General features: G+C 44.1%; 1 protein-coding gene across 8 annotated transcripts in view; it reads left to right on the forward strand.

The window, feature by feature from the left end:
* Positions 1–21,647, forward strand: part of EIF2B3 (eukaryotic translation initiation factor 2B subunit gamma) — a 149,130-nt gene that overhangs the window by 17,698 nt on the left and 109,785 nt on the right. For 3 of the 8 annotated variants that reach the window (XM_089300773.1, XM_089300776.1, XM_089300774.1), the window contains exon 4: positions 660–724. The exons of the other annotated variants lie outside the window; for them this stretch is intronic. The gene's annotated coding sequence lies outside the window, so the exon portion shown is untranslated. The remainder of the gene's footprint in view (positions 1–659; positions 725–21,647) is intronic. 8 annotated transcript variants of the gene reach the window in all.

Genomic DNA, 21,647 nt, shown 5'->3' on the forward strand with positions numbered 1-21,647 from the left:
CCCAAGTGCTTGGGCACCCGCACCCGCATAGGAGATCTGGAAGAAGCTCCTGGTTCCTGGCTTCGGATCTGCCCAGCTCTGGCCATTGCAGCCATTTGGAGAGTGAACCAGCAGATGGAAGACCTTTCCGTCTCTCTCTCTCTCTCTGTAATTCTGCCTCTCAAATAAATAAATAAATAAATATTTTAAAAAAGAAAGAGAGAGAGAGAGAGGCAACCTGCCTAAGAAGACAGTTTGTCAATGTTTGCCGAGGGATATCAGTGTCTCTCTAAAGGAGAAAGCTGAAAAAATAAAAATAGAGAAAGCTGTATACGTATGCTGTGCCATGGTTTAAAAGCAGTAACCCTTTGAGCTCATTTGTTTCTCTTCCCTTGTGCCCACAAAAGAGCTACCTAAACATTCCTTCTGTTTCCAGTAAGATTTTAGGTAAGATAAGGACATTCCCTTTGAAAGTTCTGGGTTCTTACATGCAAAAATCCATCCTGTGTGCTTATAGGATAGTGAAGCTGGATACCATATTTGCTAAAATACTTTTTTTTTTTCAACTGAAAGACATACATTTTATTTAGTTTTATCCTTCTGGTATCATTTTTCTACTTTTTGCTTTATCTAACTCCACAACTTTACTGATTTTTTTTGGTTCTCACTTTTTATTTCAGCTGCTCAAATCTCTTTCTCTGACTTATCAAGAGATTATTGATTCATTCATTCTCCCAAGTCCTGGGTGAGTGAGCTCCATTCTTATAATTGGCACTGATAATATAAACATTCTTAGATTTCATATTTTCTCCCTAATAGTGTTTCATTTTTGTTGATGAATCAATCTGTCTGAACTCATTCTGTTAGGAAATGTTTATTAAGAGTCAATTAATAATGAAATAATTACTATTTGTTAAGCACCAGTTGTGGATCAGATATAGTTATTGTTTTAACTTTTTATTACAGAAATTTAAACTTGTACAAAAGTAAATAGAGTACTGCCCATGCATCTGTCATCGAACTTTTTTTTTAAGATTTATTTATTTATTTATTTGAAAGGCAGAATTGCATAGAGGCAGAGAGAGAAAGAGAGAGATCTTCCATTTGCTAACTCACTCTCCAGATGGCCACAACTGCCAGGGCTGGGCCAGTCCGAAACCAGGAGCTTCATCTAGGTCTCCTGCATGGGTGGCATGGGCCTAAATACTTGGGCCATCTTCTGCTTTTCCAGGCCTTTAGGAAGGAGTTGGATCAGAAGTGGAGCAGCCAGGACTTGAACTGGCACCCATATGGGATGCCAGCATGACAGGCAGCGGCTTTATCTGCTGGGGGGCAGCACTGGCCCCAGTGTTACCCAACTTTAACATTTAACAACCTGTGGAAAATCTTTCGTCTGTATCACCACCAAGTTTCTTCCGCCCATGTCCTTTTTTTTAGATATTTTATTAAAATACAGTATCTCTTATTTTCTTTTGATGTACATCCCACATGTATTACTTTATATATTTTTATGAACTCTACCCAGGTCTCCCACATGGGTGGCAGGGGCCGGAGTACCTGAGCCATCTTCACAGCTTTCCCTGGCAAATTAGCAGGGAGCTGGCTAGCGAAGCAAAGCAGAGAGCAGGAACTTAAACAGGAATTCATATGGTATGCCAGCTTTGCAGATGGCAGCTTAACCTGCTGTGCCTCAACACCAGCCCTAGATGAAGGGTCTTAAACTTAAGGCACCTTGGGGCTGGTGCTGTGCCACAGAGCTCCGGCCGTTGTGGCCATCTGGGGAGTGAACTAGCAGATGGAAAACCTCTCTCTGCCTCTGTCTCTGCCTCTCTGTAACTCTGCCTTTCAAGCAGAATGAATAAATTTTTAAGTTTTTTTTTTTTTTTAAAGTATCTTAAAACTAAAATAGGGGCCAACATTGTGGCACAGCAGATAAGCATTTGCTTGCAGCCCTGGCATCCCATGTGGGCACTGGTTCATGTCCTAGCTGCCCCACTTCCAGTCCAGCTCCCTGCTGGTGTTCCTGGGAAATGAGTAGAAGATGGCCCAAGTGCTTAAGCACCTGCATCCACATTGGAGACCTGGAAGAATCTCCTGGTTCCTGGCTTTGGCCTGGCCCAGCCCTGGTCATTGGTGGCCATTTGGGGAGTGTGCCAGCAGATGGAAGACTTCTCTGTCTTTCTCTCTAACTCTGCCTTTCAAATAAATAAAATAAATCTTTTTTTTTTTTTTAAAGAAAAGGCTATGGGCTGGTGCCATGGTGCAGTAACTCACTCACTCCCCAGATGACCACAACTGCCAGGCCTCTCAGTATAGCATTTAAAAGCCCCAGTTAAGGGCCAGCACCATGGCTCACTTGGTTAATCCTCTGCCTGCGGTGCCAGCATCCCATATGGGCACCGGGTTCTAGTCCCGGCTGCTCCTCTTCCAGTCCAGCTCTCTGCTGTGGCCCCGGGAAGGCAGTAGAGGATGGCCCAAGTGCTTGGGCCCTGCACCAGCACGGGAGACCGGGAGGAAGCACCTGGCTCCTGGCTTCGGATCAGTGCAGTGCGCCGGCCATAGCAGCCATATGGGGGGTGAACCAACGGAAGGAAGACCTTTCTCTCTGTCTCTTACTGTCTAACTCTGCCTGTCAAAAAAAAAAAAAAAAAAAGTGTCAAAGTCTCAGTAAATGGATTAAGTAACTGAAAGATTGAAAGAAAATGTCTACTAGGTACAGCCAGATAGCACACGTCCTGGTGAAGATTGAATTTTCTTTGGAGAGTGCAGTAGTGAAGTGGTCTAGAACATGGTAAAGAGGAGTTGGGAGAACACTAAGTGCCCTCCAGAGGACCATCAAGGGAACATTGCTTGGATCTGCTTGTTGAAGAAAAGGAGTATTTCATGAATGTGACTTTCAAATTGAGTCTTGCAGGAAAAATAGGAAATTGTGATTGTGGGGATGTAAGGAGGGATAGACATTTCTTTTTTTTTTTCCCCCAAAGATTATTTATTTATTTGACAGGTAGAGTTACAGACAGTGAGAGGGAGAGACAGAGAGAAAGGTCTTCCTTCCATTGGTTCACCCCCGCAAATGGCCGCTACAGCTGGAGCTATGCCGATCCAAAGCCAGGAGCCAGGTGCTTCCTGCTGGTCTCCCATGCGGGTGCAGGGCCCAAACACTTGGGCCATCCTCCACTGCCTTCCCGGGGCCACAGCAGAGAGCTGGATTGGAAGAGGAGCAGCCGGGACTAGAACCTGGTGCCCATATGGGATTCTGGTGCCGCAGGCGGAGGATTAGCCAAGTGAGCCACAGCGCTGGCCCATAGTGGGAATATGGTAGAATAATTCCTGAAAAAGAATAAAAATTTTGATAAATCTTGTACTTTTATTTATTTATTTATGTTTTTATGGGGCCGGCACTGTGCCATAGTAGGTAAAACCACCACCTGTACTGCTGGTATCCCATATGGGCACCAGTTCTAGTCTGGCTGCTCCACTTCCGATACTGCTTTCCCAGGTGCGTTAATAGGGAGCTGGATTGGAAGTGGAGCCGCTAAGACTAGAACCAGTACCCATTTGGGATGCCGACACTGCAGAAGGTGGCTTTACCACCATGCCACAGAGGGTATTTTTAAACACTCCAGATTTTATGATCTGAAGGCCTCAGTGTAAAACTTTTAATATACTCCCCAGAAATCAATTAAATAATTAATAGTATTTTTGATTTATGAGTGGCAGCCTGAATTATGTACACTTAAGGTTTTATTTGATCCTTTTTTGTTTAATGTTGAAATATTTGGGGGAGAATAGAAAGATGGAAAATGGGGGACTGAGAAGGAAAAAAGACCCCTGCTTTGCAGTCACAGCTGATTATTCACACAGGAACTGGCTCCAGCCTTTTGAGCAATTCTGAAAATAATTACATTTGCAAGATTTTTATAAACGAGTACATTTGAGAAATTTTTTACTTGAAGATAGTTTTTGTTCTTAGAGACTGCCCTAGAGAGTTGACTTACTATCTGATTCTAATTAATAATACGCAAATTTTATTTTTCTCAGAGTTACCTGGAACATTGGCTCTGAGGATCACAAGATCTTTATATTTACAATATGTGTCTCAATTTCTAACTCACACAGCAATCTTGAAAAATGGTTGTTACTATTCTGTTTTGCAGTTGAGAAACCTGATATTTAGAGAGCTTGAATAGCCTGCCCAAATCCCACACCTGGTGACTTGCTGTGCCACAGTTAGACCCCAGCCCTGGGGTTTTGAGATACATGTGTTTATCCCAAATGCCCATGTTTTTTTCACTCTATTATATTGCCTCCAGAAGTAGCCCTTGTAATCTTATATCCATATAATAATACTTATAATATTCTTATAATTCTTACAATGGTAGTCTGTCTTGTTATTCCATCAGTAGCCCTTATATATACTCTGGATCTTTGGTTTGGAACAGATTTGTGTTCACGTCAGCAGCACATATACTAAAATTGGTTTAGGACAAGTTTAATTGGTCTGGTGTTTCAAAATTACTTTTTCTCTTTTGAGTCGGAGTGATCCATGTATGTAGAATTTTCTGTGTAGGTTAGATAGTTGTATGTATATAACTCTTTAAAGGTATACAATTCACTGCCTCTTGGTATGCATAGAAGAATTCATCAAATTTTTTTTTGTGTGTAAAACATGCGGATAGTCCCTGACTTACAGTGGTTTGATTTACATTTTTTCAACCTTGTAATAACACAAAAGTGACACACACACTCAGTAGAAACCATACTTTGATCTTTTCCTGGGCTAATAATATGTGATACAATCCTATAATGATGCTGGAGAGCAGTAGTGAGCTTCAACTTAGCCATGTGATTATGTGGGTAAACACCCTATATTCTATAGTGTACTGTGTTACTAAGCTATGCTGTTTGTCAGGTTAAATGTATTAAATCCATTTTTTAACTATGATGTTTTCAACTTCTCATGGTTAATTGTTGGGATACAACAACATTGTGATTTGAGGAACATCTGTATTTAAAAACCAGCAAATCTAGGTCTGGCATTTGGCATAGCAGTTAATGTGCTGCTTAGAATGCCCACATCCTGTATTGTGCTGTGTTCAAGTCCTGGCTCTGCTTCCAATTCTAGTTTCCTGATAATGCTCACCCTGGGAGACAGCAGTGATGACTCAAGTACTTGGGCCCTTGCCACCCACATGAGAGACCCAGACTGAGTTTTGGGCTGCTGGCTTCAGCCTGGCCCAGCCCAGCTGTTGTAGGTATTTGGGAGTAAACCAGTGGATGGAAGATCTATCTGTCTCTGTTTCTCTGAGTTTCTCCTCAAACCTCTTTCTCTTTCTCTGTCTCTCTGCCTTTCTTTCTTTCTTTTTTTTTTTTCTTTTTTCTTTTCTTTTTTTGACAGGCAGAGTGGGTAGTGAGAGAGAGATAGACAGAGAGAAAGGTCTTCCTTTTGCTGTTGGTTCACCCTCCAATGGCCGCCATGGCTGGTGCGCTGCGGCTGGCGCACCGCGCTGATCCGAAGGCAGGAGCCAGGTGCTTCTCCTGGTCTCCCATGGGGTGGAGGGCCCAAGCACTTGGGCCATCCTCCACTGCCTTCCCAGGCTACAGCAGAGAGCTGGCCTGGAAGAGGGGCAACCGGGAAAGAATCCGGTGCCCCAACCAGGACTAGAACCCGGTGTGCCGGTGCCACTAGGTGGAGGATTAGCCTATTGAGCCACGGCGCCGGCCCCTCTCTGCCTTTCAAATAAATAATTTTTTAAAGAAACCTGACAAATCTCTTTTAACAGTTTCTACTATTCTCTTGCAATTGTGCAGCTGTTGCTTGTTGAAGATCTTTCTCTTAGTGGGAAGGATTCTAGTCTTGTAGGATGATTTTCTATTTTATGTCTAGAGCTGTGTGAGCAAGAAGCCTAGTTAAGAAATGTTACAGGGGCCAGCGCTATGGCACAGTGGGTTAATGCCCTGGCCTGAAGCACCAGCATCCCATATGGGTGCCAGTTTGAGAACCAGCTGCTCCACTTCCCATCCAGCTCTCTGCTATGGCCTGGGATAGCAGTACAAGATGGCCCAAGTCCTTGGGCCCCTGCACCCGTTTGGGAGACCTGGAAGAAGCTTCTGGCTCCTGGCTTCGAATTGGCACAGCTCTGGCCATTGAGGCCATCTAGAGAGTGAACCATCAGATGGAAGACATCTCTCTCTCTCTCTCTCTCTCTCTCTGCCTTTCCTCTCTCTGTGTAACTTTTTTTTTTTTTTTTTTTTTTTTTTTTTGACAGAGTGGACAGTGAGAGAGAGAGACAGAGAGAAAGGTCTTCCTTTTGCCGTTGGTTCACCCTCCAATGGCTGCCGCGGCCGGCGCATCACGCTGATCCGAAGGCAGGAGCCAGGTGTTTCTCCTGGTCTCCCATGCGGGTGCAGGACCCAAGTACTTGGGCCATCCTCCACTGCACTCCTGGGCCACAGCAGAGAGCTGGCCTGGAAGAGGGGCAACCAGGACAGAATCCGGCACCCCGACCGGGACTAGAACCCGGTGTGCCAGCGCCGCAAGGCAGAGGATTAGCCTACTGAGCCACGGCGCCAGTCTCTGTGTAACTCTTTCAAATAAATACATAAATCTTTAAAAATAAAATAAAAAAGAAAGGTTACAGTCTATGATCAGTACATAATGCAAAGCTGTCTGACTCTTTGGACATTAAACCTGACCTACAGTACAGTTGTTCCTCTAACTGGTGTATGCAGCCATTGGTGCTGTTTTTTTTTTTTTTTTAATTTTTGTTTTATTTATTTAAAAGGCATAGTGATAGAGAGAAAGGTCTTTTATTCACTGGATCACACCCCAAATGACCACAGTGGTCAGTGCTGGGCTGGGTCAAAACCAGGAGCCCAGAACTCCATCCAGATCTCTGACGCGGGTATCAGGGGTTCAAGTACTTCATCCTCTGCTGCTCTTCTAGGCACATTAGCTGGGAGCTGGATCAGAAGCAAAGCAGCTGGAACCTGAACTGGAGCTATGCTATGGGATGCCAGCATCACAACCAGCACCTTAACCTACTGTGCTGTAAGGCTGGCCCCAGTGCTGTTTCTGTGTTTCACAAACAGAGTGTTATTATTCCTTAGATAAGTGTTTTGAGAACAAGGTAGTGAGGTATATTTAAGAAGCTTGCAGACTAAATCTATAATAGAGTCTTGTAGCCTATGTTTAAATCAGTTTTCTTATATTGCAGGTCTCATTGCTTCTCTTAATTTAGAAAATTCGAAGTTGATTATTCTGTTTAATCTAGACTGGAATCTTTCTTTGGCCTCAGGCAAACCTTATTTGCCCTCTGCCTCAGTTTCACAACCAAGAAAATAGGGATAATGATACTAACACACTAGTTAGAGGTTTAGTTATTTAAGTCCTTTGATGTAGAAAAAGGACTATTGTTATATGCCTTATGAAAGAGCTAACATGCTACAACAAAGAACAAACTATGCCAATAAAATCCCCCTTCTGGAGACAGCTTATTAGAATGATTGAGCATATATGCTATTTTTAGATGTTCAAAAAGCTAAATGCAAGTTATTTTCAGTTGAGTGTTTGATGTGTTTATCAAATTACAAATCTCTGTCACTCTCTCCTGGAACCTTTCATTTTGCCCCCAAGGATTTGTTTTTGTTAGATTTCTATCTGCTTGAAAAGAGTGACTATGATTTGGTCAAGGGAAGATCTGAGAACTTGGCCTCAACTTGCTTAGAGACTTTATTAGTGGCAACTTTCCTTCTCATGACTGCTTTGGTGGGCTGTGGTTGCCTAGGAGGGCCTCAGTGTGTCCTTGATGATGGCTTCTTTGAGCCTGCTGGTGGCAGAGTGAAAAGCCCAGGAGTTAGGGCACAAACAAGTTGAATGCAGGAATTTTAGAATTTTTTTCCCTCTGTGTTTGTTTTCATCTACTTGAAAGGCAGAGAGAGAGAGAGAGAGAGAGAGAGAGAGATCTTCTATCTACTGGTTCATTCCCCAAATGCCTGAAATAGCAAGGAATGGGCCAGACCAAAGCTAGAAGCCAGAATCTCCATCAAGGCCTCGCACAAGGGTGGCGGGAACCCACACTCTTGAGCCATCATCCTCTGCCTCCCAGCATGCATTAGCAGGAAGCTGGGTGGGAAGCAGAGTTGCTAAGGCTTGAACTGGCACTCCAGTATGGAATGCAGGCCTCCCAAACAGCGGTCTAATCTCAACGTCCATACCACCCCCACTAATTTTTTTTCTTCAGGAAATTTCTATCTGCAGACTGGAAGTATTTTCATCTTACCTTCTCACAGACCACTATTTGTTAAAACACTGGTCCCTAATGAAATTACTACAATCACCACCTAACTGTTCTACTGATTCTGATATCCTGCTATAAGTCTTATTTTCCATATGGCAGCTGAAGTGATCTTTTCAAAACATAAATCAGGGGCCAGCACTGTGGCCACTTGCAGTCCTGGCAGTTCAAGTCCTGGCTGCTCTATTTCCTATCCAGCTCTCTGTTACGGCCTGGGAGAGCAGTAGAAGATGCCCCAAGTACGCGAGCCTCTGTACCTGCATGGGAGACACAGAGGAAGCTCCTGGCTCCTGGTTTCGGATCAGCCCAGCTCCTTCTGTTGTGGCCATTTGAGGAATGAACCAGCAGATGAAAAACCTCCCTCCCTCCCTCTCTCTCTCTCTCTCTCTCTCTGCCTTTGGCTCTCTGTAACTCTGCCTTTCAGATAAATAAATAAATCTTTGAAAAAAAATAGGTAAAACCATAAATCAACTGATGTCACTCAATAACCACCAAAAATTTCCCAACATAGAATAAAATCTAAACTCTAAATCCTTCCTATGATCTATAAGTTCCTTAATGATGTGATCTAAATCTAACTCCCAGGCCTTGTATACAACCATTCTATTACATAATTACTGTGTTCCAGTCACCCTGGTCTTCTTGCTGCCTCTCAAACATGCCATTCTCATTTTTACCTTTGAGTATTTGTACTTGCTATTCTTTCTGCAAAGAAAATATCTTTAAATGGTTGTTGTAGCCATTTGGGGAATGAACCAACAGATAGAAGATCTCTCTCTCCGTCTTTCTTTCTCTCTCTCTCTCTCATTCTCACTCTGCCAAATAAATAAATAAATAATTTTTTACAGAAAAATAATTTGAAAGGAAGAGAGACAGCCAGACAGCCAGAGATAAAGCTCCTATCTACTAGTGTATTCCCTAAATGCCCTCAACAGCTGCAGCTGGGCTCTGGCAGAAGCCAGGAGCCAGGAACTAGAAATACAATCCAGGTTTTCCACATAGGTGGCAGGAACCCAGCTACTTGAGCCATTACTGTTGCCTCCCAGGGACTGCATTAGCAGGAAGGAGCTGGAGCCAGGAATTGACTCCAGGTACTGTCACATGGGAGGGCCAAATGCCCACCCTAGATTTGTTAATTTCGTCTTAAAAAATGTTTGGTGCTTCTGTTTTTGTGTTGAAATAACAAGTAAAGCTACCAGTTAAAAGTGAGGAAGAGAGAGGGTATTGAAGTTTTAAGCAAGGATGAGAATATGTGAAATCATCTCAGAGTGTGAAAGTGGACTGGGAAATGTACTGATGGGTAGTGCAGCAGGTCCTCTTGATGTGTATTACCAGTTTAGAAGGAGATTAGCCAATACTAATGTGCATGTTTTTCCATCCATGTTCAGACTCTTGAGTTTAGATGCAAAGTGGATAGGTAGAATATAACTAAGATTGAGGCTTTCCATAGTAAGTACAAGGAATGAGAGTAGCAAGGAAGGCAATGATGTGTGTGAGGGATTAATTATAATGATGAACCATGTAAGCTGAGTAAATGAGACCACCAGGGGAATGGGGCTGTGAAAAATTGTGAGAATCCTAATAGAAACAGAATTACTGGAGCCAGAGAGCCAAAGTGAGTGAGTGAGTTGGGAAAATACGAGAAGGTAGTGGTAAGAGAGTAAGATATAAACTTCCTGAGGATAGGGATTTTCCACTGCTATTTCCCTAGCACCTGACATAATGTCTGCACATATTAGGGGCTCAATATATGTGTGTTTTATGAATTAATAGAATATTTAAAAATAAGACCTGGAAGTAGTGCAGTTACTGGTAATGCCAAAGAATAGGATATAACAAAGTTGTTGAAAAACTAAGATGAAATGAAGAAAAAAAATTTTAGAAGTGAAGAGATAAAGGAACCTCAACAATAAAGAGGTTGAAATCATTGAACTAATAATAAAATGAAAGTAAAAGAGAAAATAATGCTAAAGTCTTTTTTTTTTTAATCTTAGATTATGGGGGCTGGCACTGTGGTGTAGCGGGTAAAGCCGCCGCCTGCAGTACCGGCATTTCATACAGGCACCAGTTCGAGTCCTGGCTGTTCCACCTCCAATCTAGCTCTCTGCTATAGCCTGGGAAAGCAGTACAAGATGGCCCAAGTCCTTGGGCCTCTACACCTGCTTGGGAGACCTGGAAGAAACTCCTGGCTCCTGGCTTTAGATTGGCTCAGCTCCGGCCGTTGCAGCCAATTGGGGAGTGAACCAGCAGATGGAAGACCTCATTCTCTCACTCTCACTCTCACTCTCACTCTCACTCTCACTCTCACTCTGCCTCTCCTCTCTCTGTGTAACTCTGACCTTCAAATAAATGAATAAATAAATCTTTTAAAAAATCTTAGATTATGGGACCAGCATTGTAGCAAAGCAGGTAAAGCCACTGCCTGGGACACTGGCATCCCATATGGGCACTGGTTCTTGTCTCAGCTGCTCCACTTCCAATTCAGCTCCCTGCTAAAAGCCTGGGAAAAACAGCAGAAGATGGCCAAGTGTGTGGGCCCTTGCTACCCATGTGGGAGACCTGGATGAATCTCCTGGCTCCTAGCTTCAGACTGGCCTAGCCCTGGCTGTTGTGGCCTTCTGGGAAATGAACTAGAGGATAGAAAACCTCTCTCTCTCTCTGCCTCCCTCCTTCCCTCCCCCCAACTCTGACATTCAAAATAGATAAATAAATCTTTAAAAGAAAGTAATGCTAGTCCTTTGGGGCTAGTGTTGTGGTATGGTGGGTTAAGCCTTCATTTACTATGCCTGTACCTATATCACAGTGCTAGTTCAAGTCCCAGTTACTCCAGTTCTCGTCCAGCTTACTTGTAATGCTTCTGGAAAGGCAGTGGAAGACAGCCCAAGTATTTAGGGCCTGCCACCCATGTGGGAGACCAGAATGGAGTTCTTGGCTTCTGGCTTCAGCCTGGCACAAACTTGACCGTTTCCGCCATTTGGGGAATGAACCACCAGATGGAAAATATCTCTCTACCCTCCTTCCTCTTTCCCTCTCTCTTTTTCTGTTGCTCTGCCTTTTAAATAAATATTTTTTATTTAGTCCCCTGTCCTACTTCCTAATATTCTTACCTGTAAAAGCAGTCACATTGCTTTTATTCTCTATGTCTAAATAACATGTTTAAATTGTTACTTCTCAGATTTTATGTATTAGGTACTACCTATTGATTCCCTACTATGAAGGATGAGAATTTTGCTCCTCATAATATAGTTATATTGTAATTTTGCAAGATCAATATTTGTTGTTTATTTGACAATATAAACTATTGAGCCATGTAGCCAAAAATTATTCTTTACCCACACAGTTTTTTTCCTGCAGTAATAATGGTCTTGTCTTTTTGTTTGCTTTATCATCTATGAACCCCTTTTTTTTTTTTAAGATTTATTTTATTTATTTGAAAGACAGAGTCACAGAGAGAGGTAGAGACAGAGAGAGAGGTCTTCCATCCGCTGGTTCACTCCCCAGATGGCCACAACAGCTGGAGCTGCGCTAATCCAAAGCCAGGAGCTTCTCTAGGACTCCCACATGGGTGCAGGGCCCAAGGACTTGGGCCATCTTCTACTGATATCCCAGGCCATAGCAGAGAGCTGGATCGGAAGTGGAGCAGCCGAGACTAAAACCAGCGCCCATCTACCAGAGAGAGAGAAATCTTCTATCCACTGGTTCACTTCCCAAATGGCTGCAAAGACCAAGGCTGCATCAGACCAAAGATAGGAGCCAGGAACTCCATCCAGGTCTCCCTCAGGGGTGGCAGGAGCCCAGGAACTTGGACCATCCTCCACTGCTTTCCCAGGTGCATTAGCTGGGAGCTGGCTCAGAAACAGAGCAGCTGGGACTCAAACTGGCACTTGTATGGGGGATGCCTGTGTCTCAAGGTAGTGGCTTAACCTGCTATGCCACAACACCAGCCCCTCCCTAAGAATTTTTTTAATTAATTAATTTTATTTGAGAGACAGAGAGAGAAATTTCCTATCTAGGCTAGAGGCCCACTCCTGGGAAATCCCCCACCCATTTTTATTTATTTTCATTTTTATTAGAAAGTATTTTTATTAGAAAGTAACAGAGACCAAGATCTTCCATTCCCTGCTTCACTCCCCAGATTCCCTCAACAGTCCCAGGAGCCAGAAGCCCAGAACTCAGTCTGGGTCTCCCACATGGATACAGGGACCCAACTGTTTGAGCCATTACCTGCTGCCTCCTAGGGTCTGCATTAGCAGGAAGGGGAGATTGGACTGAAACCCCAGCCATCTGATATAGGATGTGAGTGTCCTAAGTGACAGCTTAACTGCTAGGTCAAATGGCCTCCTCAGTTTTCAAAAAATCATTTTGTTTATGATTCTTAATTTTTTTTTCTGAACAACTTGTGATTCCTTTTCTTTATTTTTTTCATTTAAGTTTAATACATGAATTGTGCATGTCAGCTATTGCTTTGGCTTTTTTTTTTTTCCCCTTTTGAAGTACTTCAATTTCCCCAGAGAAAATTATTACACTCTCCTACCTGAAAGGTAAATATCTGGCTACTGTCATTCTTGAAGACAGGTGGGCTGGAGAGTTTGTCAGATCCTGTATGCATATTCTCTTAAATCCTACTTTTTTGTTTATTTGTTTTTTAAAATTTTATTTTATTTATTTGAAAAGCAGAGTTACAGAGAGAGAAGAAAAGACAGAGAGAGAGGTCTTCCATCCACTGGTTCACTCCCCAAAAGGCCACCACTGTCAGGGCTGAGCCAGGCCAAAGCCAGAAGCCAGCAGCTTCATCCAAGTTGCCAATGTAGGTGCAGGGGCCCAAGGACTTGGGCCATCTTCCACTGCTTTCCCAAGTGTATTAGCAGGGAGCTGGACTGGATATGGAGCGGCTAAAACGCGAACCAGTGCTCACATGGGGTGCTGGCGTCACAGGCAACAGCTTAATCTGCTGCGTCACAAAGCTTGCTTTTTTCAATATGGGGAATTCCCTCTTCCTGCTCCAACAGTGATTATTCCCTATTCTAGATTCCTCTTTTCAGCTGTCTGCCTATTTGGGATTTGTGCAGTAGTTGAACAGGAGCAAATGAAGAAGAGTGGCCTTTTGACCAGTCATCTTTATTTAACTACCTCATCCCCACTAGTTTCTACTGTAATCAGTTTCTGAGCCTTTTTGGGGTCTGATGTAACTTAAGTTGGTTCTGTTTTCTTACCACTGACTTAGGAGTCATTTTTTCAGTGTTGTCTCCTACCATTCTTCCTATTTTTGTTGGCTTATGCCAATTTAAACATTATTTTCAGTATTATTTTGGTAATATTTGGGGAAGAAGCAAATATCATTATATATCTTCTGTCTACTATCTTTCCTAAAAATTTTATAATCTCTAATGAAGAACAAGTGATGGGAACGGCACTATGGTGCAGTGGCTTAAAGCCCCAGCCTGCAGAGCTGGCTTCCCATATGGGCACTGGTTGAGTCCTGGCTGCTTTTCTGATCAGCTCTCTGCTATGGCCTGAGAAAGCATTAGAAGATGGCCCAAGTTCTTGGGCCCCTGCACCCATGTGGGAAACCCAGAAGGAGCTCCTGGCTCCTGGCTTAGGATCAGCTCAGCTGTGGCTGTTGCAGTCATTTGAGGAGTGACCCAACAGAATGGAAGACCTCTCTCTCTCTGACTCTACCTCTTTCTGTAACTCCGTCTTACAAATAAATAAAAATAAATCCAAAAAAAAAAAAAAAAAAGTGGTGAAAGGAAATTCAGTAGCTGACTATAGCAAAGAAGACAAGTAGGTGATATTGTTTGTCATCAGGCACTTCAGATGACCTGACCAGAGAGGATAGAGGAGAGAAATGGTATGGAATGACAACGAGGAACAAGGAGGATACTTAGTCTTCTTCTGGGCCCTCTGCTTGGAGGACAGTATAAGGACAGAGAAAATGCCCTAAACCATTTGTTAAAAGTAAGAGTTAAAAGTAAGAGTGATAGGCTGGTGCCATGGCTCACTAGGCTAATCCTCCGCCTGCGGCACCAGCACTCCGGGTTCTAGTCCCAGTCGGGGCGCCGGATTCTGTCCCGGTTGCTCTTCTTCCAGTCCAGCTCTCTGCTGTGGCCCAGGAGTGCAGTGGAGGATGGCCCAAGTGCTTGGGACCTGCACCCGCATGGAAAAGGAAGAAGCAGCTGGCTCCTGGCTTGAGATCGGCACAGAGCACCAGCTGCAACATGGGGCCGTAGCGGACACTTAGGGGGTGAACCAACAGAAAAAGGAAGACTTTTCTCTCTCTCTCTCACTGTCTACTTTGCCTGTCAAAAAAAAAAAAAAAAAAAAAAAAAAAAGAGTGATAGACTTTTTTTTTTTTTGGACAGGCAGAGTGGACAGTGAGAGAGAGAGACAGAGAGAAAGGTCTTCCTTTGCCATTGGTTCACCCTCCAATGGCCACTGAGGCCGGCGCATTGCGCTGATCTGAAGCCAGGAGCCAGGTGCTTCTCCTGGTCTTCCATGCGGGTGCAGGGCCCAAGGACTTGGGCCATCCTCCACGCACTCCTGGGCCATAGCAGAGAGCTGGCCTGAAAGAGGGGCAACCAGGACAGAATCCGGCGCCCTGACCGGGACTAGAACCTGGGGTGCCGGCGCCACAGGCGGAGGATTAGCCTATTGAGCCGCGGCGCCAGCCAAGAGTGATAGACTCTTAGGACCTTATAATCGGGAAGGATTGGGATGGCATTGTGGTATTGCAGTTTAAGCCCCCACCTACAATGCTAGCATCCCAAGTGAGGGCCAGTGTGAATTCTGGCTGCTCTGCTTCCCACCCAGCTCCCTGCTGATGTGCCTTGGAAAGCTGCGAAAGATGGACCAAGTGCTTGGGCCCTTTCCCCGACATGGGAGACCATGATGGAGTTCCTGGCTTCTGGCTTCTGGCTTCTGCCCAGGCCAGCCCCAGACATTGTAGCCATTTGGGGAGCAAACCAGAGGATGGAAGATCTCTCTTGCTCTCTTTCTCTAACTCTGCCTTTCAAGTAAATAAATATTTTTTTAAAAAAAAGGATTAGAAAAGGTCTATAAAGACCTCTGATCAACTCTTTACTCTGAACAAAATCTATTCTTGAGTGATTTCCCGTGGAGATTATGCTAGACTGTGTTTGATGACTTTCAATGGGAGTATCCATGAGGTTCTGTAGTAGAAAACTTTTTCTGATATTGAACTACTCAGTGCTCCTTTTGAAGTTCTACTTAGTGTGGGGAGCAACTCGGACTAGACTGTTACTGGAATTAAGACTTATTCTATGCATCTGCTCTCCCACAATATGGCGCTGGGAGAGGAGTAAACAGCTTCTACCCAGCTGCCTCTCACCAACTTGACAAGCTGCAGGAGCTGCTCCTGATTGGAGGAGAGCGGCGTGCTCGGCGTGTGGGCAGCCGAGTTGGGATTGGCGGAGGAGGACTATATAGGAGGAGAGAGACGGCATGGTGGTGTGGGTTGGTTGGAGAGTGCGTTGGAGAGTTCGTGGGGAAGTTCGTTACTTCGTTCTTTCTCATTTCTCTCTACTCATTCTTGCTTTGGGAGTTTGCTGTTTACTTATTCTTACTTTACTATAGAAAGGACTTGTAAAAAAAGGGAACAACAAGCGCCCGGTCCGGTGCGGCTCCTCCGCATGCGGAGGAGCAGCAACTTAGGTTTTTTTTTTTTTAAAGATTTATTTATTTATTTGAAAGTCAGAGTTACACAGAGAAGGAGAGGCAGAGAGAGAAAAAGAGGACTTTCATCTGCTGGTTCACTCCCTAGTGGCCACAACAACTAGAGCTGCACTGATCTGAAGCCAGGAGCCTGGAGCTTCTTCTGGGTTTCATACATGGGTGCAGAATAGCCCAATGACTTGGCTATCTTCTACTGCTTTCCCAGGCCATAGCAGAGAGAGCTGGATTGGAAGTGGAGCAGTAAGGGCTCAAACTGGCACCCATATGGGATACTGGCACTGCAGGAGGCAGCTTTACCTGCTACACCACAGCACTGGCCCCTATTTTGTTTTTATAAAGATTTATTAATTTATTTGAAAGTCAGAATCACAGAGGAGAGGCAGAGAGAGAGAAAGAAGTCTTTCATCTACTGGTTCACTCCCCAATGGTCACGACGACTGGAGCTGTGCCAGTCTGAAGCCTGGATCCAGGAGCTTCTTCTGGGTCTTCCACGTGGGTGCAGGGGCCCAAGGACTTGGGGCCATCTTCCACTGCCTTCACAAGTACATTAGCAGGGAGCTGGATCAGAAATGAAGAAGCCGGGACTCAAACTGGTTCCTATGGAATGCTAGAGCTGCCTGTGATGACTTTACTCTCTGTGCCACAGCACTGGCCCCTAAAGTTCTACTTTGAATCGTATTCTGTCTTTTCGCAGTCAAAATACATTATCTTCCTGTTCTTGTGGCAGCTATTGAGTTATTGGATCCTCACGTTCTTTTCTCCTAAGTATCTTCAGTTCCCATTATTTGTAGATCCTTCAGCATCCTTGTAACATCCTGTGTCCCCTCTGATTTTTTTTTTTTTTTTGACAGGCAGAGTTATAGACAGTGAGAGGGACAGAGATAAAGGTCTTCCTTTCCGTTGGTTCACCCCCCAAATGGCCGCCATGGCCAGCATGCTGCGCTGATCCAAAGCCGGGAGCCAGATAATTCCTCCTGGTCTCCCATGCGGGTGCAGGGCCCAAGGACTTGGGCCATCCTCCACTGCCTTCTCGGGCCACAGCAGAGAGCTGGACTGGAAGAAGAGCAACCGGACAGAATCCGGCGCCCCAACCAGGACTAGAACCCTGGGTACCGGCATCCCAGGCGGAGGATTAGCCAAGTGAGCCGTGGTACCAGCCCTCCTCTGTGATTTGTCAGTGTCTCTTTCAGAATGTGTTTTTCAGAAATATTGCTTGTTCAGTGCAAGTAATAGTGATATTATTATACTTTGTCATCCTGGGGCCATTTTTATGAGTTTTATCTGTTTCAGTAAAAACAAAGTTCCTTTCACATGATATTTAACACTTTTTTAGGCATTATATGTTTTCAGTATATCTTGAGGCTTTTTTACACCCAGTATGATTTAGCTTTAAACAGTAATATGCATGACTAAATTTAAATGTCATGTGAGCAAATTTAAAGAAGGCCTAGATTCATTTAGCGCACCACTGTGCTTCGCTGTGTTTTGTTTTTTGTTTTAGTTTTTGGAAGGCAAGGTGATGGTAGAGGGGCAGATCCCATAGTATTTCTGAGCTGCTGTTTTATACATAAAATAGATTTAGTTATTTAATATTGTAGAATTGTGAGAGGGGCCAGCACTAAGCCCTTGCCTACAGTGCTGGCATCCCATATGGGCGCCGGCTTGAGTCCTGGCTGCTCTACTTCTGATCCAGCTTCCTGCTAATGTGCCCGTGAAAGCAGCAGAGGATGGCCCAAGTCCCTGGGCCCCTATACCCACATGAGAGATCTGGAAGAAGCTGCTGGCTCCTGGCTTTGTATTGGCTCAGCTCTGGCCATTGTGGCCATTTGGGAAGTGAAACAGCAGATGGAAGATCTATTTCTCTCTGTTTCTATGTCCCTCTGTAACTCTTTCAAATAAATAAAATAAATCTTTAAAAAAACTTGTGAGAATGAAATGAAGTATGCTTAAGACTTTTGTAAGCAATAAATGCTGACTAGTTTTAACTTAGTGACTTTTGCTATCAACTTAAAGACAGCATAGCCTTAGAGAACCAGTGTAGCTGAAAGTAACAAATAGTGTGTAGCCATTGGTTCCAAATTGCAATCCCTGTTAATTAGAACCCTGAAATTACTCTCATTGTACTCCCCTCTTCGCGGAGGAACGACACAGGACCCTGCGCTGTTCTTTCGTCTGCTCGGCCCTTCCCGGGTTTGCTGCTGGTCCTTCCCCGGTTGGCTGGCAATCCCTCCACCTCCGTGGAGGGGTGGCTTCCCCTGCCACTTTCCCCACTTCTGCGGGGGAGCAGCACACTGCCGGCCGGCTCTCTCGGGGGCTGCTCAGATGTTATCCGGATGTTCCTGGTGCATGTTGTCGCTCTCCTCCTTTATAGTCCTCTTCCACCAATCCCAACTCTGCTACCCACACTCCGAGCACGCTGCTCTCCTCCAGTCAGGAGCAGCTCCTGCAGTTTATTGGTCGAACTGGAGGCAGCTGTGTAGAAGCTGTTTACTCCTCTCCCAGCGCCATATTGTGGGAGAGCAGATGCATAGAATAAGTCTTAATTCCAGTAACTTAGTCTAGTCCGAGTTGCTCCCCACAGGATTTTTGTGCCTGACTTCTGTGATTAACTGATAATTACCATATATCCATACATGGATTATTACTTTTTAAAAATTCAAGTTTAATTAAGTGTACTAAACATTGAAATTATACCTAATGTGATTTTATTTAAACTTTTTTTTTTTTTTTTGAAGATTTATTTATTTTATTTGAAAGTCATAGTTACACAGAGATAGGAGAGAGAGAGGTTGGTCTTCCATCTGATGGTTCACTCCCCAATTGGCTGCAACAGCCAGAGTTGCGCCGATCCGAAGCCAGGAAGCAGGAGCTTCTTCCAGGTCTCCCACGCAGATGGAGGGCCCAAGGCCATCTTCTGCTGCTTTCCCAGGCCATAGCAGAGAGCTGGATCGGAAGTGGAGTAGGTGGGTCTCAAACCGGCACTCATGATGTGGGTGTTTCAGACCAGGGTGTTAACCTGGTGCTCCACAGCGCCGGCCCCCCCCAGTATGATTTAATCTTTCATGATGAGTCCCAAGGTAGATGTGAGACTCAGACCCTTAAGATCAATGTTGTTAATACCTTAACCCAGGAAGTAACTCTAGATAAAAAACTGTCAGTTGCATCATAAATAAGAGTGTCAGGGCTGGCGCCGTGGCTCACTTGGCTAATCCTCCGCCTGTGGTGCCAGCACCCTGGGTTCTAGTCCTGGTTGGGGTGCTGAATTCTGCCCCGGTTGCTCCTCTTCCAGTCCAGCTCTCTACTGTGGCACAGGAGGGCAGTGTAGGATGGCCCAAGTGCTTGGGCTCTGCACCCACACGGGAGACCAGGAGGAAGCACCTGGCTCCTGGCTTCAGATTGGCGCAGCAGTGCGCTGGCCGCAGCGCGCCAGCCGTAGCTGCCATTTGGGGGGTGAAACAACAGAAAGGAAGACCTTTCTCTCTCTCTCTCTCTCTCTCTCTCTCACTGTCTAACTCTGCCTGTCATAAAATAAATAAATAAATAGGAGAGTCAATTGTTAAATCAACAACAAGAGTCACTGTGCACCTGCTCCCCATGTAGGATCTCTGTCCTTAATGTGTTGTACTATGAGAATTAACAGTAAAACTACTAGTCGAACAGTACTCTATATCTTGTGTGGCTGTAGTCTATTGAAATCTTTACTTAGTATATACTGTTTATCATCTGTATATAAAGATAATTGAAAATGAATCTTGATGAAGAATGGGATGGGAGTGGGACAGGGAGATGGGATGGTTGCATGTGGGAGGGAGGTTATGGAGGAAAAAGCCACAACAATGTAAAATTTGTACTTTGTAAATTTATATTTATTAAATAAAAAAACTGTCAGTTGATCTTTGACATCATACAATTTTATGCCATAAAGAGCTTTAGAGATGATTTGGCCCTCTCACTGTATAGATTAGGAAATTGAAGCTCAAGGAGAGATTAGCTCACTCAAGGTGATAGGTGGTATTAATGGCAGAAGACACACTTTAAATTATTGGTTGCCTTTTTCTCTTCATGAACTCCATTTTATCACACTCTTTAACTACCTTCTGTTAACCTTTTCCAAACTTTCTGGTTCACAAGTAAACTGGACAATACTTCTGTGCCTTGCTGCAGTATAAAAATCAAATTCAGGAAGAAAATATCTTTTGTAATTGTAGGAACATATTCTATGGTCTTGAGGTGTTTATTTTACTAGACTATTGAGGTAATGGTGTTTTTATCCTGTGGTGCATTTTTCTCTAATTAAAAAAAAATATGGCCAGCTCCGTGGCTCACTTGGTTAATCCTCCGCCTGCGGCGCCAGCAACCCGGGTTCTAGTCCTGGTTGGGGTGCCGGGTACTAGTCCTGGTTGCTTCTCTTCCAGTCCAGCTCTCTGCTGTGGCCCAGGAGTGCAGTGGAGGATGGCCCAAGTGCTTGGGCCCTGCACCCGCATGGGAGACCAGGAGGAAGCACCCGGCTCCTGGCTTCGGATCAGCACAGTGCCGGCCTAGGTGGCCATTAGGGGAGTGAACCAACAGAAGGAAGACCTTTCTTTCTGTCTCTCTCTCACTGTCTATAACTCTCTTACCGTCTCTCTCTCTCTCTCTCTCTCACTGTCTAACTGTGCCTGTCAAAAATAATTTTTTAATAAAAAAATTAAAAATATTTAATTGCTTAACATAAATTCAGTATAATGAGTTATTTTATAGTAAAGATTTGATTTGACAGTTAAAAAACGCCCTTGTTTTTCCTGTATTCCAAATCGGTACATTTGGAAATTAAATCACATATATCTAAATTCTGGAAGAGAAGTGATGAGTGCTTTTATAGAGAACTCATTTTAGCAGAATTAGAAATTTACATATTCTCAGATACTTCTTTTTGAGTTTCATAAAGCAAAGATTAATAAAATCCCTCTATATAGGAATAGATTTCGTTCTTAACCTAAAGAGGAAGCCTTCCTTTGAGAAGATAAATGAACTATAAATATTAGAACTGTAAATATTGAGCCTCCATATTCAAATTATAAGCCTAGCATATCATTCTCCAGCCATGCATGCTCTCTAGGACAGCTGCATCTGGTTTCCTTTCTTTTCAGACATCTCTGCCTTTTTCTGTGGTTCATTCCCTGCTTTCTTCCTATAGGGAACTGCAAAGTTACCTCCGTGGCCCCGTGCTACTGCTGAATCATCACCGACTATGCAAAGAGGGAACAACTTCTGTCAGAATGTAGGCTGTTTGTAAACATGGATATTTTGATCTTCAAATCAAATTAAACAAGAAGGGAGTTAACAGGAAGAGTACTGACATGTATTGATGCTTACTTGCCAGCACCAGGTTGAACACTGGAGATGCAGACAGAAGAGCCAATAGAACTCAAAATCTAGAGGAAAAAAAAACAATGTAAGCCAATTAGCAATTTAAGGTCTGTGATGGATCAGTAAAGGCTTTGTCTCTAGGCGAGATAATATAGATTATGGGACCAGTGCTGTGGTGGATTGGTTAAGCCACTGCCTAAAGCGCTGGCATCCCACATAGGTGCTAATTTGAGTCCCAGCTTCTAATCCAGCTTGCTGCTAATACACCTGGGAAAGTAGCAGAAGATGGCCCAAGTACTTGGGTCCCTGCCACCCATGTGCGAGACCTAG

Source organism: Oryctolagus cuniculus, chromosome 7 (genome assembly GCF_051225735.1).
Source record: "Oryctolagus cuniculus isolate XC-2025 breed Fujian yellow rabbit chromosome 7, ASM5122573v1, whole genome shotgun sequence".
Lineage (NCBI taxonomy): Eukaryota > Metazoa > Chordata > Mammalia > Lagomorpha > Leporidae > Oryctolagus > Oryctolagus cuniculus.